The sequence below is a fragment of the Camellia sinensis genome, chromosome 2 (genome assembly GCF_055761805.1).
Source record: "Camellia sinensis isolate YWXY chromosome 2, ASM5576180v1, whole genome shotgun sequence".
In the NCBI taxonomy this organism is placed as follows: domain Eukaryota; kingdom Viridiplantae; phylum Streptophyta; class Magnoliopsida; order Ericales; family Theaceae; genus Camellia; species Camellia sinensis.
The window spans coordinates 88375475-88393328 of record NC_138962.1 but is presented as its reverse complement, the minus strand read 5'-3'; the positions used below and the strand labels follow the sequence as shown (position 1 = coordinate 88393328).

At 38.6% G+C, this 17854-nt stretch overlaps 1 long non-coding RNA gene across 1 annotated transcript; it reads left to right on the top strand.

The window, feature by feature from the left end:
* The first annotated feature begins 1085 nt into the window (after positions 1 to 1085).
* Positions 1086 to 1482, top strand: LOC145819619 (uncharacterized). Its single transcript, XR_014360377.1, has 2 exons — positions 1086 to 1170; positions 1290 to 1482. It is a non-coding gene; the product is annotated as an uncharacterized LOC145819619 (long non-coding RNA).
* Positions 1483 to 17854: the final 16372 nt, after the last annotated feature.

Sequence of the window (17854 nt, the reverse complement as noted above, 5' to 3'; positions counted from 1 at the left end):
CCTCCGTAGGTATCTATCCTTCCATACTTTGAGGTCATCTTCGTTGTAGTATCCGCTTCGATCTGTTGTCTTTGGTGCGTCACCTTCCTGGCCGGCGTCTTTCACTGCGTGACTCTAGTCACGAGTTTCTGTGTTACGGTTGTTCCCTTCAACGTTGAGGTTGATAGATCTCCCACTCCCAGCAGGAGCATTGTCTCTAATCTGATCCTTCTGTCCGTCATTGGCCATCTATTCTTCTTTCTTTCCCACAGACGGCGCCAAATTGTGTGAGTGATTTTCTGACCACACTGCCCGCCTAGTATTCAGCTGGAAAAGCACTGGCAGAATAGATGACCTCTAGCTAACCTGTAACAGAAAGAGAAGTCTCCAGCGGTGGTTCAACCACCCGGGGGCACTCCGACGATCAAGTCAGTATATCTCTCAAAGATAAATCAAGTACTAAACTCACAAGCTTGAGTATCAAAAAGCATACCTTAGACCCATGGGGGTGCCTTTCTTTTATAGCCAACATAAACCTAGTCCCAATAGAAGCCTAACTTCTATGGACTCAGGATTACTACTAATCTTGGACTCCCAGTAAGATTAGGATAAACTCTCTAAGAGTCTTATCTTAATACAAACTGAAGTCTTCTTTCATTCTGGAACTCTTGTCCCTTATCCACTTATCTCGGATTCCGATATCTTCGGAGATAACCTCGGCCTTGCCGAGATCACCTCGGCGTCACGACTAGGACACGTGGCACCTCGGCTGACACGTCGGCGTCACCTTGCCACGTGTTGGTACTCAGAAAATATATCCCCATACAAACTAAACTGCTAGCTAGGTTGCTAGTCTATCATGTCTGATTTTTGTTGTTTTACTTTTACCATGCTGTTGGGGGATCTGATGTTCTTACTTTTTTCCGATTCTTTTTCCATTTTTTATTAAACCTCTAATATAATGTCAACTTAGAGGATCAATTACTACCACTTAAATGTATATATGTTAAACATTGAGGGGCATGTAACGATAACTGTGCTTTATTTCTCAGATTCCCAATGCATATGAACTTTCTGATTGATCTAAAGTCTTGTCTTATGGCAGGGTCCCTGTGGGATGGTATTATACCTTCCAAAGAGCATGCAAAATTCTGGATTCATTCAACAAACAAGTATCGTTTCACTGATCAGGTAAGCTTCTTTGGTGATGAATTCTCCCCGTTGCCGATGAATATTTGACCCTTCCCCCCCCCCCCCCCTGTTCTCTGTGGTTGGTTGGGCTCCTTATATCCTCTCTTTTCCTTGTGCAGGGAAGCAATCTCCAGGGAAAAGAATTCAACTTGACTTTGCACTGGCATGTCATGCCCAAAACTGGCGAGATGTTTGCTGATAAAATAGTTATGTCCGGTTTCAGTTTGCCAGTGGAATATAGATGAGGACTTTTTTGTTGTGTAGGACTTGACTGTAACTTCATCCTTGCCTTATTCAAGGTGGAATATGGGGGGGGGGGAATAAGGGGGAATCCATGTTTGAGAATGTTAGAGCAAGTGATTTAGTGGCTCCTTTAAATTAATGAAACTTAATCCAACTTTTGGATTCTCAATGTTGCTTTGGAGGAGATTTACCATGTTTTTGTTTATGCAAACACTATTTTTGTCCAATTAACATAATTGAATACGATTAATATTTGCATTAACATGCTTTAACAAAAGAGTGAATGAGCTCACACAATTTTAAAGGAAACATCCAAAAGGAGATTGATTATTCACAGTAAACAGAGTCATTGTAATATTATTATATTTATTAGGTAGCAAAGGAGGATCCTCCAATTCTAGAATTAGAGAGAAGCCAAACTTGTAAGTTTTAGGGTGTTTGGCAATAAGTTTTTTTTGACTTTTTGGGTTAAAATAATATTAAAAGATAAAATAGGTTAAAATAGTTAATAAGATAAAATGTTATATCAAATTTATAATTATTTTACTCTTTTTTTTCTCATAAATATCATATCTATTTACAAAAAAAAATTTAACCCTCTTTCTAAACACAATTATTTTAACTTATTAAAATAATCAAAAATTAAAATAGTCTACTAAAATTGCTCACTTTCCAAACATAGAGTAAATATTTTTATATAACAGTAATATCATGCGACAGTTTTATCAATTTAATGAGGAATTTACTTTTTATGATAAGAATTATAACATATCTAAATTAGTGAGAGAAACACTTGTACGCATCTAATTTGATTGAAATGATACATGATAATTTGAGATTGAAAGCCTAAGGAGTTTGATTGTTATGATTTAAAAATAAAGGAGTATTTATACATAAGTTTCAATTTATGAATTATATTTCATTAAATTCTAATTAAAATTTTTTAGACCTTCAAATCCCATTAAATTTTTAATAGTAGGGATTACTTTTCAAACAATGATTATTCATTATTTATGATTATTTATAAAGAAAAATAATGATTTGACATTTATTTTGATTTTTAAAATTTTAAAATATCAACTTTCAAATTGAAAAAACTAAAAAAAATGATGTACAATGTTTTTTTTTTGAAAAAATTGAAAAACTATATTTTTTTTTTTTTTTTGTGCAAAGCTAAAAGTTGTGTCTATAAAGGAGCATGATGACGGAACAGTGATGTGCAAAATTGAAAAAAAAAACTTTTAAAAATGAAAAAATGGATAATGTTCTCAGTTTTAAAATTGGAAAAAATTGATAATGTTTTCAATTTTATTGGATAGTTGAATCAAACCAATACGTAGAAAGACAAAAAACGTTTAATCTCATGCTCTATTTTTTTTTTTTATCAATTAGTGAAACAATTATCTAGAATATTACTATACAAACTTAATAATATTCTTAGTTTTAAAAATTAAGAAAAATTGATAATATTCTCAGTTTTGTTAAATAAAACTTATTAGTTCAAAAAATCTTAGATAGGATCTGAACTATCATAATATTTGTAAGTATGACTTGTAGATAATTAACTCAAAAATAAAAGCCTGAACTATTTAACAATAAATAAATAAATAAATAAATAAATAATTGAAGCGATATTTAGTGTAAAATGAAGTGAAATAAAATGTAACTTACTATTTTATTCTAAAACTTGGAAGGACTTCCATTTAGACCACAAAACGGCCATGTTTGGAGCTTTTCTAAAAGCTGATAATTATAAAGTAAAAAGTTAAAAGCACTTCTACCTTAACTTTTAAATAATTAATTTTTTTAATTTATTTAAGATATTTATGTCTAATAAATTATAAGCAAAAACTACATGAAATAGTTTAGTACAAACTTTCAAATCAAAATAAGTTATAATTACTCTCAAAAACTATAACAAAGAGTCCCTTTATTTTTATATTACAATTTAAATCTTACATAAAACTCTTGAAATTCTAAAATTTTAAAATCTTAATTCCTCTACCACCCAATCTTTGCTCACTACTTTTCATTTATATTCATCATCGCACCACCTAAGTTAACGCACTCTTTCACATTTCTCTTCACCACCCTTCACTTATTTACACAGCATCATTATTCGCCACTTTTTTTTCTTTTCTCTTTTTCTTTCTCTATTTCTTTCTTTCTTTTATTTTTTTTATTTTTTATTTTTAGATTTGCTACTCCCAACCCCTCACTTTTCTCCTCTATCACCCCTTTACCAGATCCAACATGAAATCTCTTTTTACTTTCATGGCCTTTTACTTTTTTTTTTTTTCCTTCTAAATCTGAATACTATAAATCTATTTCTTTCTGTCACATGCGATCAGTGGCGGAGTCAAAAAATTAAATCAAGAGGGGCACTTATTAATTACAGCTTCTTCTTTCATAACCAACAATAAGAAGATAATAATAATTTTTGAATTAATATTACGTACAAAAAATTAAATAAATTGTTACAAAAGTATTTCATATAAAATTTTATAATTAACTTCGAATAAAATCGAAAAGAAAATATTGCGTGTAACTAGTGTATCATGGACAATATAAAAAAGTCATATATTAAGTCGTAAAATAAATTATATAATAGTAAGATAAATCAAATTTTTACAAAATTTGAGTAAAAATTTCATATAAGGGTGATATCACGTCATTATTGATATATGATATCAACAATCAATAGTAAAGCAACATATGAAAGGTGAACTCCACATACAAATATAATTAATACTCTAGTAATTTTTACATATATATAGTGAGATTAATTATATTTGCATATCAATAATAAAAGATATTACCTTTATATTGAGATTTTTTCACAAAATTTTTATACATAAAAATATAATTTGTTGTAGTCACTTCATTTTCAATAAAACAATCACTATTATTTTCATAAATTTAAAAATGCCCTTGATATTTTATTCTAAATATTATTTTTGTTTAAAATTTTATTTATATACATATGTATAAAAAAAAATGAAAAATCCAGGAGGCACGTGGCCCCTCTAATTCCTATTTGGCTCCGCCACTGCATGCCATGGTGAAGTTATGAAGTGGTTGGTTGACAGTGGTAGAGGTTGAGAAAGGGTCTATCATGGTAAAGGAGGCCATAGCAATTGGCAATGGTTGTAATGGTGGAATAGATGAGACTAGAGGTGTAAAGAAAACATTGAATATTAAGGATGAGATTGTATTTGGAGTTATGAAGAACGTAATAAGTGTTGGTTTTTTGGCTTTCGAAGGTTATTGTTGTAATTGCGAGCATGCCAGTAAGGATCAATTAGTCCTTACAGAAAATTAATTGCCAACCAATTATCAGACGATTGTGTTTGAGTTCTTTCAGCCTCAATGAAGAGGACTTTTACTAGTGGCCTGACTTTGGAGAATTAAACAGATAACAATGAATTGAAGAACAGTTGAAGTATTTCATTAAGATGAAAAGACTTACAATGATCCAAACTCAGCCTCGTAGAGGTTTACAGCAACTCTACTTGAAACTACTCCTATGAAACGAAGTGTAGTGCAAGAATTTTAAAGTACAGTAATGTAAAAAAATGTAATGTAAAAAACTGTAAAGGTAAAGCTGGAAAGGAAAATAAGTATAAAAGACTGGTTTTTTGGATCTGAGTCCGGGGGGCTTTTCTGGGGCCTTCTCTACTATATATATTGCTCCAGGATGATCATCGAATTGAATTTCCAACCGTCGAACTGCTCCTCCATGATCATCGATCATTTTGCCCCAATATTAGCTCCATTACGCCATTACTTGCAGTTAAGCTTTCCTCCTAAATTTGAATCTAAAATGCGAGTAACCGTTGAAGCTGCATCACTTTGTATCGCTTTGTTGATCTGCTGCTACTCAGATCTCTTAATAACCAATACTAACTGCCACGTGTACGATCAGGATCGAGGACCTGAATAGTCTTCCTATATTACCCTTATTTCGCCACACGTCGACTTGTAATTGGCTTGTACAAAATATGCAGCCAACATTACCCCCCGCACTAATATACCCAATACTTGGTGATATTAGTGGATCAAAATCTTTTCCCACGTCTTAGAACGTGCATGGTTTCCAGAAATGCAACTGTTATTTATCATCTGTATTAAACTCCCCTTCAATCTTTTGAACACCTCCACCACCTTAGTATTCGAACAGACTGGTAAACTTTTTATGGCCGAATCAATTATCCCCTTCATTGATAGAGCACACGAAGAGTCATATGATGATGTTGTTCCTCCTCGAAAGAACCTTCATGCATTAATTAGCCACCTTTACCCACCCTTCTATATTCAAGTCATGGATGCCTTTGCAAATTATCAACCCTTGGACTTCGAACATATTGCCCTTAATCCTTCGATTCAAAAACTCACAAATATGGACATGGGAAGTTCTTCTTCTGACTCACCCTTGGACTACGAACAAACTGCTCTCAATCCTTTAATTCAGAAAGTTACAAATATGGACATGGGAAATTCTTCTTCACAATCCTCTGCATGGGACAAGGCTACGACTTCTTCCTCTTCTGGTGCTTCCGACTGGACAGGTTGGTCAAAACTTGAGGCTTGTGATTTGAGGGAACGAATTAACCATCACTTTGTCAAATTTACTGACCCTTTAGAGTTCCCTTCTTATGCACGAAGCTCGGTGGTCTATCCCTACGTGCCCATTGACCATCGACGCAGTTTGAAGGAGAATCTGCTTGTGGCATAGTATACATCCTCCATGCTTACAAAGATAGTGCACGCAGCCCGATGCCTAGAAGAGGCACAAGGGTACAATCCATCATTCTTAGCCCAGAAGGCGAAGATTTGTTCTTCTGACTGGCTTGATTATATTAATGCCCTTGTTCCTCCTGCCCTTGTTCCACCTCCTGAAATAGAAGCATCCACACCTTCTTCCCTGCCAAATCCTTATTGGACAGAGAGATTGAGGCTTGCCCTCTCCGTAGATAAGATCTTTCCACCTTACAAGCCTCCACCTTCCCCCACTCCAGCTGAGCGGAAACAAGCTCAACTTCTGCTCGCGGCTTTCTCTCATTTGCCCTTCAATGTTCTTGAGGACAAAGTCCCTCTCGAGAACCTTCGATGGGCTTGTGATATTCTGTCTCGGGGTCATGTCCTCAATCCTCTCGCCCAAGCAGAACTTCACATGTTTTTGGACCAGCTTCCATTGCTTCTCCACTGGCATCGGACCTCTATGGCCACCACACAATCTTTAGACCAACTTTTGTCCCTTCGAATTCATGCCCAGTACGAAGCAGAAAATTTTATTGAAGAATTCGACGATTTCAAGAATAAAGATTCTGCATACTGGGATGACTTGGATATAGACGAATTGGAACAAGGATTGAGAAAAACAGCTTTCGAAATAAAGGCTGAAGAACTCTTTTACGAAGTGAGAGCACATCAACTCATGCAGCCAATGTTAGAAGAAATAGAGGACCGAATAAAGAAAGAACAGAAATTCATTGATTATAGCTGGACTAAATTTCATGATCTTGTTATTTATTTCATTCCCTATTTTTATGAGCTTGAGTTTGTACCCAAATAGGGCCATTCGATGTAACTGCTTTTGCTTTAATACTACTAAGACTTCTCTTTGTTTGATATGGTTTGATCTTGTCTCCGTTTGTCTTTAAAAGCAATTTCAGAGCTTCGAACTGAACAATCTTTTCCTTCGAACCTGGATTCAATCATTTTAAATGAATATTAACAAAACGACCATGAACTTTTCCAATTTATGGAATGCAGTAAATAGTTTTTTTGTTGTTTTTCCATTTGGGATCCATGCTTCGAATCTAACAATCTTACTCTTTAAAACTTATTTCAATCACAACCAACATATGGTTAATGATTTAGTATGATTAATCAGTTTTAAATTGTTCTTTTTGTCTTGAACAACAGTCTATACTTTCGAAAATATGTTTTAGTTCAAAAAGACAACTTTTCTGAATATATATAAACCAACTATTGCTTTCGATGTTTCGAATGCCAATTTCCATTCCTAAGGGATTTCTAATTTTACTTCGAAGGACATCACTTTCATTGAGAAACCTAAAACAGGTCTTTAGTCCCTTTGAAGTAAACGAATACTTGAGCGTTCTTGCATCTATTGAGTACAGAATGTGCTTCGAAGCGGCTTCTTAGTTTCGAAGCCGTTGTTATTGGACTATTGGCGCCAAAATCTGGTGTGTTATGTTTTGAACACCAATTCCCATCCTCACGGGGTCTCAAGTTTCACTTCGAAGGTCATTGTTTTCATTAAGAAGCCTAAAACAGGTCTTTAATCCCCTTCGAAGTAAATGAATACTTGAGTATTCTTACATCCTTAAGCATGGAATGTGCTTCGAAGCTGGCTTCTTAGTTTCGAAGCCGTTGTTATTTGACTTTTGGCGCCAAAATCTGGCTTCGAAGCCAAGCATTCTACTTCAAAGCTGGTATCAACATCTGGGATATGTTTTTTTTCCCCTCCAAGAGTATCAATATTGAAGGAAATTCTTCATATTCATACTTTTAGTACTTAACGACTTTATGCGATGTATCTTTCAGATATAAAGGCTTTTGAAACCCTTGTATTCCGCATTCTGAAATCACTTGCTCGCTCAACATACAAATCCTTTACCTCTATTCGTCTCCCACTTCTTTCTACTCCCTTTCCCAGCTTCGTCCTTTGAGAAAGCGTTCTATCAATGGCTTCATCCTCATTGAAAGTGCCAGTTGTAGAGAGTGTAAGCCCATCTGTAGCCCTGAAAAGGCTCATTGATGCAGAATGTGAAAAGTACAAAGCTGGGGAGAAAAGTGCCATTGACGGACGCATCTTCATTCCTCGTCGTCATGTGCAACAAGACTATGTGCTTGGCCCCATATTCAAGGAGATTCCTATTGAGCTTCCAGCTCTATACCCTCGTCTGGAGGACCATTGTCTCCTTTACGAAGGTGGCCTTGACTGGAGGAATTGGAAAACGAATCGCCCCCACTGATGCTGGCCCACGGTGAGACCGGAGTGGCAAGAATGGTATGATCGAGTTGTCCCTAGTAGGACCCTACACCTTCAAGAACTCTGCCTCCTCGACGCCCTTCGATTATCCAGGCTAACCATTTCAGAGGACCCCTTTTTAATTCCTGCTGCTCTGTGCTTTTGAAATTCTATTTTTAATTTCTTCCAATTCAGATGTGGGATGATGGCCTCTACTGTTCTTGACATTTGCTATCTTTTAGGATTATCTCCCATTGGGACTCTCATTGGACCAGATTATCCCTACCTAGCAGTCCCTTTTTCCCTCCCCTCTCTTAACTCATCCTATAGTGATTTTTTCAAGGCTAAGAATAAAAGGGAGGGTCTTGTGACCGATAGAGAATTCTTCTCTTTCTTATTATATTGGCTTTGCAAGTTCCTTTTCTGCACCTCCTCTCAAAGAATTATGCCTGAATTTGCCCCTCTTGCCAAAGCCCTTGTTTTACAGAAGAGGGTGGCTTTAGCCCCATACGTTCTAGGTCACGTATACAGAGTCTGCTCTCTTTTCTATGAGAAACCCTTAGATGTCAATCAAGGGGGGCCGATTTGGATTCTTCAGCTTTAGCTTTTTGCTTATTTCCCTGAGTTACAATCCAAATGCCTTAAATTTTTTGAACCAGACCCTCTTACTCATGGCATAAGGCTAGCCAATGCTTCTCTTTATCCTTCTACTTTTGCTTTTTACTTCTCTTTCTTCCACCAACTTTCAGCTTCTCCTCTTTCCTGCTGCTTTCGTCTTTTCGAACCAACTACTATTGGCCCACTTTGGTTGAAGAATTTCCTAAGTGATAGGCTCTGTGCTTCACCTGTTCACAAAGATATATGGGCCTCCATTTTAATTCCCAAAGAATTATTCATTGGGACCATGAACCCCAGAGCTTACAAATGCATTGCTGAGCCCTATTGTCCTGTACAATTTGCTAGACAATTTGGCTTCACTCAGGGGGTCCCAACACCTCTCTGTAGTAACACCAATCTAAGTCTTACCACAAGGGATGTGAAAGTTTGAAGGTCCAGACTAGAAGAGGCAACTTCCAAATTTATACAGGACTTAATCGATTTTGAGTATATCCCCTTCCTTCCCCAAGGTAACATTTTGAAGAGATACCAAAATTGGTGGGTGACCAATATGGAAGTGCACCTGGCCATTTCCCCTTAAGACCTACTGACGGTGTTGGACGTGCCCAAACCCAAAGGAGCTGGAGTTGCTACTTCTTCCACTGTTCTGACCACTCCAGTTCCTGTGCCTGCCTCCGCTCCTAGAGTTACTCGGGCCACCTCGAAGAAAGGTATATTGTAACACCCCTGTTCCGTAATACGTTAATTGGTCCTTAACATAATGTGATTACGTATTTTGATATGATTTGGTGTTCTACTATGTGAAAATATGTGGTTTGAAATTTTATCTGTTCATCGTAGGAATATCTGTTTGAGTAGTCTGCTTTGGAAAATTAATTGAGGGCCTTATCGGCCACGGAAACCGAAATTGATTACGCCATTGTGGTTGGCATAATTTTTAGAGCCTACGGTGAAATTTAATTGGAATTTGATTCTGGTCAATTTAAACTGATTAAATTGATAAATTAAGTACCCCATTATTTTATATTAAAATATTTGTTAGTGGGGCTTGTTGTATATTTGTATTGCACTCTCCTTTAGCCCTCTTAAAACTCAAAATCTGAGTTAGACAATTGAGAGTGAGAGAGAGGCCGGCCATGGAGAGAAAAAGGGAGAGATTTGTGTAATTTGGGCTCAAGACTTGGGAATTTGAAGATCTAGCTCAAGATTTGGCTAGAGCTTGAGTGTTGAAGCTCTTAGGTAAGTGAATTCATGGACTCTTACTTGTAATTTGTAAGTTCAAAGGTTGTTTGTGATCAAGAACATGTAATGAGTTGATTTTTGTTGAGTTTGAAGTCTTAGAACTCATGCATGTAAGAAATTACTTTGAATTTGCATGTTTGAGCTTGAAACACATGATTCATGTAGAGTTTTGGTTAAAGCTCATGTTGTAATCACCATTTGTACCATCTAAGTTGAGAATGATGAGCATCTCCCACATGCATGTACAAATCATGGGAGTATGAGTCTTGAATGTTTGAATTTGAGCATGTTGATGATGGGTTTGAGATATTTTGGGACATGCATGTAATCCATGTAATTGAGCTTTCCTAATGTTGTAATCTTGCATTAGTAGCATGTTAGCATGTGTAAATGTGTAATTTGAACCATTGCATGCAAGAAATGTGGATGGAAAACCGATTTGGAGCTCAAGAACACGATCTGGGAAACCCAGATTTTTGAGGTCCGCTCGAGCGGGGTAATGGCCGCTCGAGCGGGAAAATCGTGCTCCCAGCATTTTTGCAGAGTTGGATGTCCGCTCGAGCGGGACACTTCACGCTCGAGTGTGGATTTTTGTAGACAGACCTTCAGCTCGAGCGCTCTATTCCACGCTCGAGCGCATTTTTCGTGCAACCAGTACTTTTGCAGGCCTTAAGGGTCCGCTCGAGCGGGGAAGTTTACGCTCGAGCGGGGACCCTGTTTCCTGGAATTTTGTTCATGCATTCTGTGATTCGTTTTCCGTTCCCTTTCACTTGTAAGCACTCTTAGGCATATGTTAAGCATTGTAAATGAGTTAATGAGATAAGAACAAAGCCTAAAGAGGTATATGTGAATTAAAGAACGGATTGAACTGTTAGTGACCCTTTTGTATTCATGAAATGTGTAGGGTCAAGCTCCAGGGCGCATCCACAAGCCGATCACTGTGAGTAATATCAATATTTGAAAACTTGTCAATGTCCAATTGTTATTCCCCTATAAATATTATGAGTTGTCAATCGGGATTGTGGACAAAAGTCTGACAAGAATAAATGAATGAATGGGCCAAAGGCCGTTTTGACATGAATGAATGGGCCGAAGGCCGTTTTGATAAGAATGAATGGGCCAAAGGCCGTTTTGATAAGAATGAATGGGCCAAAGGCCGTTTTGATAAGAATGAATGGGCCAAAGGCCGCTTTGACATGAATGAATGGGCCAAAGGCCGTTTTGACATGAATGAATGGGCCGAAGGCCGTTTTGATAAGAATGAATGGGCCGAAGGCCGTTTTGATAAGAATGAATGGGCCAAAGGCCGTTTTGATAAGAATGAATGGGCCGAAGGCCGTTTTGATAAGAATGAATGGGCCGAAGGCCGTTTTGATAAGAATGAATGGGCCGAAGGCCGTTTTGATAAGAATGAATGGGCCGAAGGCCGTTTCGACATGAATGAATGGGCCGAAGGCCGTTTTGACATGAATGGAAATCTGAATGGGCCAAAGGCCAGAATGTTTGGAACTACAGTTACTTGACTTACATTTCGTATAGTTATATATATATATATTTTGTTGTTAAACAGAAGTACGAATTGGGCCTAAGGCCGTTTGGAGCATGTTGTTCTACATATTGTTATGTAACTGTTATATTTGATATTATTCACTGGGCTATCGCTCACGCTCATTCATGTATTTGTAGGTGAGCCAAGGGAAGTCCAAACCCAGCCCCAGTGAAGTCTGCTAGAAACAACAGGAGTTTTGGGAGAGTCAGCCTTGTGCCTCGCGCATGAGACCATCCTTGCCCTTTTACTATGTACCTATGTTTTGTCTTGTTGGCAAGGACCTAGTGCATGTCTGTGCATAGTCTGTTATAGGTTGACTCGTTTTGGACGATCCTGTCTGTAATGAAATTTGTGAAACCGTACTTTTGATGTGAGTTATTAACGTATCTGAGTATGGTTTGTTTGATGTGCATATAAGCACGGCTCTATGGACAAAGTTTTTAATTTTGCTTCCGTTTGGCCCCCATTAACTCTGTTAAAATACGTTTCCGACAGTTTGAGGCCGTAGGTAATCTCACGATTACTGGCCGGTTACGTCCTTAACCCATGGGGGCGGGTTCGGGTCGTGACAGAGTGGTATCAGAGCACGAGTTAATAACTCACACACTTGTCCAAAAGAGCAATAAGCGTCTAGATAAGATCTAGGATGCATTCATGTGATAAGTACGAGTTTGGAAGCATTGATTATATGCTTAAATGTTTTGTTATGAATAATTATATGCGTAAGTTGTGAACTACTTGCATTGCAAATCATCTGGAAATATGTGCTCCTTAGTGTATGCGTACTTGTGTACCTTTTGTATGAAATATAATGCAAGTTTAATCAGATGGTGAGGACCAGAGGTGATGAGTTAGAGGAATCCTCTACTGCCAGACTAGACAGAATGGAAAGACTGATCCAGGAAATGGCAGAAGCTTTGAGACAGCAACAGGAGTGGCAACAACAGTGGCAGCAACCACACCCGCCACCTCCACCTCCGGCACCACCTGTGCCAGATAATCAAAATGATGATCGGATAATCGCTCTCACCAAGGAATTCAAGAAAATGAAACCACCACAGTTCCATGGTGGACTAGATCCCTTAAAAGCCGAAGCTTGGGTACTTGGGATTGAAAAACTGTTTGAGGTGTTTCCGTGCTCGGATACACAGAAAGTGCTTCTAGCCACCTTTATGCTAGAAGATGAAGCGAGAAGATGGTGGATGTTGATGAGGGAAAACCACAGAGATATTGATTGGGCGAAATTTTTGGAAATCTTCTATGACAAGTACTTCCCGCAATGTGTCCGGGATAGGAAAGTGGCAGAGTTCATGGAACTCAAACAAGACAGTATGACTGTAGCTGAGTATGAGGCCAAATTTACTGAGTTGGCCAGGTTTGCACCACACGTAATTGACACTGATTATAAGAAGGCAAGGCATTTTGAAGGTGGGCTCCGAAGTGACATCCTAGAGCGAGTGAATGTCCTGAAGTTGGAAACCTACATCGGGGTGCTTGACCGGGCCATCATATCAGAGGCTAATATAGCTAGACAAGCTAAGCCAACAACCGAATGGAGAGGCAACAAAAGACAAGGCTTCTTTTCGAAGAAGAGATTTTTGAAAAAGCAAAACACGGGCTCCTCAACTACTTCCGGTTCTTCCCGAGACACAGCTCCCATGTGCAACACTTGTGGCAAAAAGCACCGTGGAGTCTGTTACCGTACATCAGGAGCCTGTTTTAAGTGTGGGAAACAAGGGCATATAGCCCGAGATTGTAATCAGAATAGTGGGAAGATAGCTGCTAGCTCCACTGCATCGATCCCGAAGCCGGGAAACACTCTGAGATCTGCTACTACTGGGGATACAGTGAGACAAGGGAGAGTCTTTGCACTCGTTCCGGGTGATACACGGAATGCCAATGCCGTTGTCTCAGGTACTATCTCGATATGTAATCAGGATGCTTTTGTGTTAATTGATTCTGGATCAACGCATTCATTTGTGACATATGCATTTGCATCTAGACTGAAAAGACCCCTAGAGTTGTTGCCATATTTGTTATGTGTGTCTGCTCCATCGGGGGAATCTGTGTTATGTGACTATATATATCGGTTTTGTGACATGCATATTGAGGATGCTACCCTATATGTAGATTTGTTGCCCTTAAACTTTAGACACTTCGATGTAATTTTGGGCATGGATTGGTTGACCAAATATTGTGCTACTATAGATTGTGTGACAAAGAGGGTTGTGTTTAGACCACCAGAACAGGAAGAAATTGTGTTTGTGGGAAATGGGGTAGTACCTCCACCATATTTGATATCTGCAATGAAAGCATGTAAATTGATCAGGAAGGGATGCCAGGGTTATTTGTGTTATGTATTGACTGAACAATCCGTGAATGTTGAATTGAATGGTATTCCCATTGTTAGAGAATTCCCAGATGTGTTTCCAAATGAATTACCAGGGGAATTGGTAGACAGGGAGATAGAGTTTACTATTGAAACCGTGCCAGGCACCCAGCCTATTTCTAAAACTCCCTACAGGATGGCTACAGCCGAAATGAAAGAATTAAAAGAACAGTTGCAAGACCTTCTTGATAAAGGGTTTATTCGGCCCAGTACTTCGCCTTGGGGCGCACCAGTGTTATTTGTAAAGAAAAAGGATGGTACCTTACGCCTGTGCATTGATTACCGGGAATTGAACAAGGTAACGATAAAGAACAAATATCCCTTACCCCGTATTGATGACTTATTTGATCAGTTGCAGGGATCACGGGTGTTTTCTAAGATTGATTTGAGATCTGGGTATCATCAGCTGAAGGTTAAAGCAGAGGATGTTGAGAAAACCGCGTTCAGAACGAGGTATGGTCATTTTGAATTTCTTGTTATGCCATTTGGAGTGACTAATGCTCCGGCAGCGTTTATGGACCTAATGAATAGAATTTTTAAAACCTACCTTGATGAGTTTGTTGTAGTCTTCATCGATGATATTTTGATTTACTCTAAAGATAAACTTGAACATGAACATCATTTGAGGATTGTTTTACAAATACTTCGGGAAAGAAAACTATTTGCTAAGTTAAAGAAATGCGAGTTTTGGTTGGATGAGGTTATTTTCTTAGGGCACGTGGTCAACAAGGAAGGAATTTCAGTGGACCCGCAGAAAATAGAAGCAATTGTGAATTGGCCTACACCAACTAATGTGACAGAAGTTCGCAGTTTCATGGGCTTAGCTGGGTACTACAGAAGGTTTGTAAAGGACTTTTCGAAATTAGCTGTGCCTCTTACCCAATTGACACGTAAAGGACAACCATTTGAGTGGAATAGTGAAAGAGAATCAGCCTTTCATGAATTGAAGACAAGATTGACCACTGCACCAATTTTGACACTACCTTCAGGTACGGAAAATTTTGTGATTTTCAGTGACGCATCTTATAAGGGTTTGGGTTGTGTGTTAATGCAGAACGGAAAGGTTATTGCTTACGCCTCCCGACAGTTGAGGCCACATGAGAAGAATTATCCAACACATGACCTAGAATTGGCCGCAGTTGTTTTTGCTTTGAAAATCTGGCGGCACTATTTGTATGGGGCAAAGTGTGAAGTCTACACAGATCATAAAAGCCTAAAATACTTCTTCACGCAGAAAGAATTGAATATGCGTCAGAGAAGATGGCTGGAATTGATAAAAGATTACGACCTAGAAATTCAGTATCACCCCGGAAAAGCTAATACAGTGGCTGATGCCTTGAGCAGGAAATCAACAGGGAGTATGGCTTGTTTGCTTACTGAACAAAGGGAGATTTTGCAAGACTTTGAAAAGTCTAAAATTGAAGTGGTAGAGTGTGAACAGGGCGGATTGATGGCCGCTATTACAGCCGAGCCGGCAATTGTTGATGAAATCAAGCAAAAACAGAAAGAGGATGAGTTCCTCAGAACGGTAATTGATGAATTTGAAGTCAGCCCAAAAGCAGAGTTCAGTATCGAGAATGGAATGTTGAAATTTCGAAACCGGATATGTGTTCCAGTTATTCTGGAGCTAAAGAAGAGGGTCTTAGATGAAGCCCACAGATCCGTATTTGCTATGCATCCGGGTAACAATAAAATGTATCGGGATTTGAAACAAACCTATTGGTGGCCTAAAATGAAGAGAGAGATTGCAGAATATGTGTCCAAGTGCCTTCAGTGTCAGCAAGTTAAGGCCGAACATCAGAAACCAGGCGGTCTACTTCAACCTCTCCCCATTCCTGAGTGGAAGTGGGAACATGTGACTATGGATTTCGTTGTTGGCCTACCTCGGACTTCCCGAGGTATGGATTCTGTTTGGGTTGTAGTTGATAGACTGACTAAATCTGCACATTTTCTGCCTGTCAAAACTACATTTACTGCTTACAGGTTGGCTACTATTTATGTTGATGAAATTGTCCGTTTACACGGAGTTCCAGTATCCATTGTGTCGGATAGAGATCCGAAGTTTGTATCTAGATTGTGGAAGAGTTTGCAGGAAGCTATGGGAACAGAACTAAGGTTCAGCACTGCATTCCACCCACAGACAGATGGGCAGTCAGAACGAACAATACAGACTTTGGAAAATATGCTTCGCATGTGTGCTTTGGATTTTCAGGGGAGTTGGGAAGATTACCTGCCACTTGCAGAATTTGCCTATAATAATAGCTTCCACTCCAGCATCGGTATGGCACCATACGAGGCTTTGTATGGTAGGAGGTGTAGATCACCTATTTGTTGGACAGAGGTCGGAGACAGAGCTTTGCTTGGGCCCGAAATTGTACAAGACACCTCTGAAAAGATCAAAACTATTCGGCAAAGGCTCAAAACAGCTCAAGACCGACAGAAGAGTTATGCAGATGTCCGGAGAAGACCTCTTGAGTATGAGGTCGGCGACCATGTGTTCGTCCGTGTTTCTCCAATGAAAGGCCAAGTCAGGTTTGGGAAAAAGGGCAAGTTGACGCCCCGTTATATTGGGCCGTTTCAAATTTTGGAGAAACTTGGTCCAGTTGCTTATAGAGTTGCTTTGCCGCCGGGATTTGAGCAAATCCACAATGTGTTTCATGTGTCAATGTTGAGGGGTTACCTCCGAGACCCGTTGCATGTGATTGATTATCACCGGATTGCTATCGATGAAAATATGGAATATGCTGAATGGCCGGAAAGAATTGTTGACCGACAAGTAAAAGAATTGAGAAACAGATCCATTCCAATGGTGAAAGTGGAATGGAAGGAACACTATGGGACAGATGCTACATGGGAAAAAGAGGAGGAAATGCGTCTACGCTATCCACATTTGTTTCCCGACGAAGGTAAATTAAGTTTGGAGGACCAAACTTCCTAAAGGGGGGAAGACTGTAACACCCCTGTTCCGTAATACGTTAATTGGTCCTTAACATAATGTGATTACATATTTTGATATGATTTGGTGTTCTACTATGTGAAAATATGTGGTTTGAAATTTTATCTGTTCATCGTAGGAATATCTGTTTGAGTAGTCTGCTTTGGAAAATTAATTGAGGGCCTTATCGGCCACGGAAACCGAAATTGATTACGCCATTGTGGTTGGCATAATTTTTAGAGCCTACGGTGAAATTTAATTGGAATTTGATTCTGGTCAATTTAAACTGATTAAATTGATAAATTAAGTACCCCATTATTTTATATTAAAATATTTGTTAGTGGGGCTTGTTGTATATTTGTATTGCACTCTCCTTTAGCCCTCTTAAAACTCAAAATCTGAGTTAGACAATTGAGAGTGAGAGAGAGGCCGGCCATGGAGAGAAAAAGGGAGAGATTTGTGTAATTTGGGCTCAAGACTTGGGAATTTGAAGATCTAGCTCAAGATTTGGCTAGAGCTTGAGTGTTGAAGCTCTTAGGTAAGTGAATTCATGGACTCTTACTTGTAATTTGTAAGTTCAAAGGTTGTTTGTGATCAAGAACATGTAATGAGTTGATTTTTGTTGAGTTTGAAGTCTTAGAACTCATGCATGTAAGAAATTACTTTGAATTTGCATGTTTGAGCTTGAAACACATGATTCATGTAGAG